This window comes from Pteropus vampyrus, unplaced genomic scaffold, assembly GCF_000151845.1.
Source record: "Pteropus vampyrus isolate Shadow unplaced genomic scaffold, Pvam_2.0 Scaffold95, whole genome shotgun sequence".
Lineage (NCBI taxonomy): Eukaryota > Metazoa > Chordata > Mammalia > Chiroptera > Pteropodidae > Pteropus > Pteropus vampyrus.
In genome coordinates this window covers 549,375-555,539 of record NW_011888876.1, presented here as the reverse complement: position 1 = coordinate 555,539, position 6,165 = coordinate 549,375, and positions in this window count along the sequence as shown.

Below are 6,165 nucleotides of genomic sequence, written 5' to 3'. Positions count from 1 at the left end.
GATGGCGTGTCCATAAAGCGAGACCTTTGGAAAGCACGCAGCCTGCCACGGGGCACCTTGCTCTTCCTCCTGCATGCGGGGCCTGCAGCCTGAGCCCTGGCAGGTCCCGGGGGCACCGGGGCGCAGAGGTGGGGGGCTGGGCCTCTGCAGAGTGGTCAGGTTCCTCCTGTCTGTACCTCTCCTCAGGCTTGATCCTTCTTTCCTCCTCCCCTCCCCCTCACCCCACCCTGACCTCCAACCCTCATGACCCCAGTGTGTCACCAACCAGGGGCCCAGCCTGCTTGGCCCTCTTCGGCCACAGTCCCCGTGCTGAAGGACAGGGCCCCAATGCCCTTCTCCCAGAGGCCCGACCCTCTGTGGGGAACTGCGGGTAGTAGGACATTGGCTGGGCCAGTGGACGGCTTTTCTGTCCCTTTCCTCATTCTGTTTGCTCTCCTGAGAAGCACTCAGGGGCGTTTCGGGGACTTAGATGCTTAGGGAATGCAAGCCCCAAGGACCTCTGTGCCCCCAGTGGCCTGCTCTGCTTCTGCCCCTCCTCGTGGCCCTGTGGGAAACCTGCCTCTGCTGGCCAGAGCCCCCGGCCCCCTGACACCCGTCCCCTGCCCCACACCAGGCACTGCTAGCTGGTCCTGGTGTCTGGCTGTGGTGTAGGGCCTGTGAGAGCCAGTGATGAGCTGGGCTAAACCCTGGCAAAGCTCCCAGATGGACTGCCGAGGGACCTCCCTTTCTCTGCCATCCCTGTGTGCCTACATCAGAAGCCCTGCCGGACCTCCCGTCTCTTCTGGGCGAGGTGAGACCTCAGGGCCCCCAGAAGCCCAGGGGACAGGGTGAGAAGGTGCTGAGAGCCTGTCTTATCCCACTTGGGCTCCCATAACGCATTATCATAGACTGAGTGGCTTAAACGACCGACATACATTTATTACCCACTGTTTTGGAGGCTGGGAAGGTCAAGGTCGAGGTGCTGCAAGGCGAATTTCATTCTGACGCCTCTTCTTTTGGCTCGTAGGCAGGCGCCATCGCTCTGTGTGTTCACGTGACCTCTTCCTGCACCCAGGCCCAAGAGGGCGGTCTCTGGTCTCTTCTTCTTCTTATAAGGGCACAAATCCCATCATAGGGGCCTGACTCTCATACCCTCATCTGCCCTATTCACCTCCCAAAGGCTCACCCTCCTCATACCAGCCCGTCGGGGGCAGCCTTCAACACATGAACTGGTCCAACACTGGGTCTCCGCAGAGCCCCTCAGACCCCTCCCGCCGAGGCGGGAGGGAGCCGGGCCCGGGCTCTGGTTGGGCTCGCTCAGCCTCACTACACCACCTGCACAAGAAGATGGCGGCTTTGGGGCTCCCCTAGATTAGGTTCTTTCTCCTTCCAGAACGTGGAGGAACTGTCTCCAGAAATAATGCCCGGCCTCTTCCTGGCAGATCCTCACCTCCCAATTGCTGGTCGGCCAGCCTCTGCCGCTCTCATCCCTGATCCGTGTGACCTTGGCCCGGGCCTTGCCCTCTCTGAGCCTTGATATATCTGGCTGTCGAATGGGTGGCGGGGAGTGTGATGAGAAGGTCTGAGCCTGCCCCATGTCCGGCTGCTGCGTGAGCCCAGAATCCAGATCCCAGAGACTAACCCCCTCTCTGGCCCCCGCTGGCACCCACCTGGCATCAGTCCCTGGCAGGCCAGCCTAGAGGCAGAGCTCAGGGGAGGGGTTCACTGGGCCCCCTCCAGCCACTACAGCTAAGCCCAGTTGGGCTCTGCCAAGGGAGGGCTGGAAGGGCTCAGGTTCCCTGGGGAAGGAGGGAGGACAGAGGTAGTTGCAGGGCGGGGTCCTCTGTGCTCCCCGGGGAAGCGCCCCCACCCCACAGCCCCACTGGCTCGCTTGGCAAAGCTGACGGCAGGAAGAACCCCGTCGGCCATCCGTCAGGGAGACAGAGTGGGCCCATTTGAGGAGGGGAGCCGGGAAATTTGATCATTAAGAAACCCTCCTGGCTGTCTGGGGGAATTTAATTAAATTGCTGGAGAGAGGGCCACATCTGGAACCAATATGTGCGCTTTGATTTCTTCCCTCCTTTCTCTCTCCCCCTCTCCCTCCCTCCTCCCATCTCCCTGCTGTAAAAGGGAACACGGTAGAGCCCTGGAGTGTTGGTTCCTCTGGGAGAGAATTCCTGGCAGACAGAGCCAGAGAAAAACCAACATGGAAAACCCTGCTGGAGACGCAGACGGAGAGGGGAAGAGCAGAAATGGAAGGAGGCCGAGGCCGAGACACAGAGACGCACGAGGCGGACCAGAGAGCCTGGGAAGACCACGGGGGTGTGGCCGGGCCGGGCCCTGGGGATTGGCTGTGGAGGTTTTAGCAGTGACAAGAGGTGAAGGCCCACTTGGCAGACCACGAGAGTCAGTTCCAGAGGATTCCAGAAATCGACACACCCGGCTAAGAGTTTGTGGGTAACCGGCATTAATTAAGGCCCAGCCCTGCTGGAAACACAAGTCGTGGGGTGAATCTTCCTGACGCCCCTAAGATACTGTTATCAGCCCCATTTACAGTTGAGAGGGGAAGTGACTTGCCCAAGGTCACAGAGCCCATGAGTGACAGTGCTGGGGTTCGACCCCAAGCCTGTCTAGATGCCATCTAGACATGCTAACTGGGTCACCGTGATTGCCATTACTTCCCGTGGCAGCTCTTTATCAAGTGCTCTCGGGCGCCAGGCACCGAGCTAGTCGCCCAGCGGTAGCAGCGTAGACGCCGAGCAGGAAGCTCCTAGCAGGCCCAGGAGGTGCCCAGCGCTGGTGAAACTGGGAGAAGCTGACCTGGCCCGGGCAGTCGGAGGTGGTTAAAGGAGGTCCTATGTCTGGACAGCCATTGGCTGAGAGAGGGGGTGGGGACAGAGACACGGGTCTCTCTTGCCCTGTGGGGCGGGACCCTCCGACCCGAGGCCCCAGCCCTGAGCCGGGCCAGAGTGGGTGCTCATGGGCCTGGAAGTGGGTGAATGACTTCCCCGCCTCGACCCCATGGCTGAGTCATAGACACTGGCCTAGCTCCCCTCTTTCAGCCAGTTTCCTGCACGTTATTAATCCCGTCCCTGGTCTCCAAGCTCACTGCTCGCCCCAGGTCCCAACAAGGCTCCAAGGCTTCTGCCAGCCAGAGAGCAGGGGAAAAACAGTCTCCACTCTGCGCCCACAACCTCCGGAGTAACTCTCATCCTCCTCTAAAACCCAACGCCTGCCCTCCAGCCCGCACAGCCTGGGGGCCCCACCTTGACAGCCCCTGGGAAAGGCTAAAGTCCACCCCTGAGTTGAACATCTTTCTTCACTTCCTCTGCCAGCAGTGAGCCCCAAGGGCAGGAACCAGCTCCAGCCTGGTCCCCGGTGTAGCCTCAGGCCCAGCCCACAGCTGGCCCAGCAAGGAGCAAGGTACACATTTGTGGAAAGGATGTCTCATGACCTTGGGGCATGCGGAGCAGTTTAAAAATGCAGTTTAAGCTCTTGGCACGGAGGGGAAAGCGAGGCACAGTGAGAGCAAAAAGGAGGCTCCTGCAGGACCCCAGCGCCTTGGGACAGGAAGGCCAGAGGCCCTATGACTCCTTTGCACATGCTGGGTCTCCCACTTGGCCGCCTCTAGACCGCGCCCCCTGCCACCTGCTAAATCTTGCTCAATGCCCCTGCCTTAGAGAAGCCCTCCATGACACACCTCCCCCAGCCCACCCCCCGTGCTCCTTGATCCTCTCGCTGCTTACTTCTCTGTACAGATTGGCTAATTGACTTCTCTGCAGGACTGAGCCCTAGTGCTCCAGCCTGGGCCCAGCACCGCGAAGACGCTCGATAAAAACATATGGATAGAGGTACTAAGCCCTGCATTCAGGTGCAGCCGGCTCGTGAGCTGGAAGAGAGTAGGAGGAAGCAGCCCGGGCCCCATCCTCGGGCTCTGAGTTAGGTCTGAGGAACCAGCAATGGCGGTCATGGTGGCCACAGCTGTAGGTGGTTGTGTGCTGCGGGCCAGGGACCAGGTAGATAGATGCTAGGAATGCACTGAGCCGGGAGGCAGATGAGGTGGGTGGAAGCGTGAGAACCGGGGGCCATGGGTGATGGGGCGGGGCGAGGGCACAAAACGCCATTGTCAAGGCCGCACTAAGAGAGGCAGCGAGGAGACCAGTGGCAGCGAGAGCCAGCCAGACGACGGAGCCATCCACACGCCAGCTAATCCGAAACAAACCGAGAGGGAGACGTGGGGTCCCTCCTGGAGGCCCTGACAGGGCGATGATATACGGAGTTTTAAATAAATGTATCTCATTAGGGACGCGTTGTCTGGCGAGAGAAAAACGATGCGCTTCTCCACCTCTGCCTCCCGTTTCCCAAAAAAAAAAAAAAAAATCCAACGCTACAGCTAAAAAGGAAATTGCATTAACACAGATTGTTTTATTTAAAAAACCTTGACCTCCACTTCAAAAAAAGTCATTAGACCTTCTCTTTCTCAAAGGCCGCTGGAGCGATTATGGGGAGGCCTGTTCATTTCTCAATGACTTACTGTTTCACGTGTGAGGAATCGGGAGTAATTTAAGGCTCCCTGCAGAAAGGTGTGTAAATCTTCGCATGTCTAAAGAAACTTTACCAGACCGCTAAGTCGGAGGAAAAGAAAACTGGGAGAGCCCACACCCTCCCCTTCCTCTTTTTCTGTTTCTTTCCTTTGGAACTCTGATCTCTTTGATCATAAAAATGGTCATATTTCACCCCCAAAATATCAGCAATCAGCGAACTGAGGAAGCGGAGGCCAGGGGGAGTTTCACCGCCCGATTAGGCCCCTGGTTTAATTATTTAACGCCTGCCTGGACTGTGCAGGCTGTGAACACACTCTCCTGGCGCGGGTTCAAGAGCCAGTTATAAATAATAATAACTCTTACATCCCCAATTAAGCTGGTGAGCTGGAAGCCTCGCCCTGTCCCGCAGCCCTGCCTCGTCCTCAGCCCCTGCGCCCCCCATCATTGCATGTGCCCCGCCCCCCACGCCGGGTGTAGTGACAGCTGCACATAGCAGCGCACGGTCCCACTCCACTCACTGCCAAGGAACCGCGGGAAGATGTTGCAGGCCCCATGGGGTCAAGGGCTGGGCCTGAGACCTCCCCTAGGCCGCGCTCAAGGTCGGTGCCGTCACCCCCTACATCCTTCCTCTGACTCCCAGAGAGGGCTGAGCCGGTGTGTAGGACAGCTCCCCAGGAGAGAATTCCAGAGAGCTACAGTGTGGGGGAAGGTCCCAGCCGTGGGCTTGGTCCTCTGCCCTCCGAGCCTCAGTTTCTCCACCTGTAACAGGAGGGAGGTCTTCGACAAGAGTCATCCTGGGAGTCACGTCAGTCCCAGGAGCCCAAAGCCCACAGCCCTTCCAAGTTCCATCTTTGGCGATCAAGGTGCCATGGCTGGATCGCAGCACCTCCTCGGAGAGTCCCACCAGGGCTGATGGCCTGGCGCTCACCCAGAGTGCCTCAGCATACAGGAAGTGCTCTCTGTGGAATGAGTCATTTGGGATCATCTCTCAGCAAAGCCCTCACATCCCTGAGGGCGGCAGAGGAGGCGCCATGTGTCTGTGTAACACAGACACCAAGCTCTGCTTGCTGGGAGCCCTGCACACAGTAGGTACTCAACAGGAGCTCGTTATTTGGCTCAGATCCAGATCCAGGCCTCTCCCAGCCCTGCCCGGTCCTCGCAACCCCAGACTCACCTTAATGCTACCTTGGCACCAGCCCAGGCCCAGTCTACCACACTGGCTGGGTGTTTCCTGGCGACGGGGCATCTGATCACCAGCGATTCGACCAGCAATTCATTGTTGGAACGCCTGTGTATGGAGCCCTACTATGTGCCAGTTCGTGGCCTGCATCACTGCTCCTTCTGTGTAGGCTCTGGGACACAAGGGTGGAAAGAATAGGACAGGCTCAGAGAGGGAAGCTCGTGGCCCAAAGTCACACAGCAGGTCCACAGCGGAGTCGACCGTGAATCCAGCCAAGTCTTCCCACTGAGGACAGGTTCTCTCTGCTCCAGCTTCATCAAAGCCTTTCATGCCCATTGAATATATTCCACGTTTCGAGCTCGTGCAAGGATTTCGATACATACAGATCACTTAATTTGATTCTCACAACCATCCTGTGAGATAGGTGCCATTATGACCTCCGATTTACAGGTGAGGAAACTA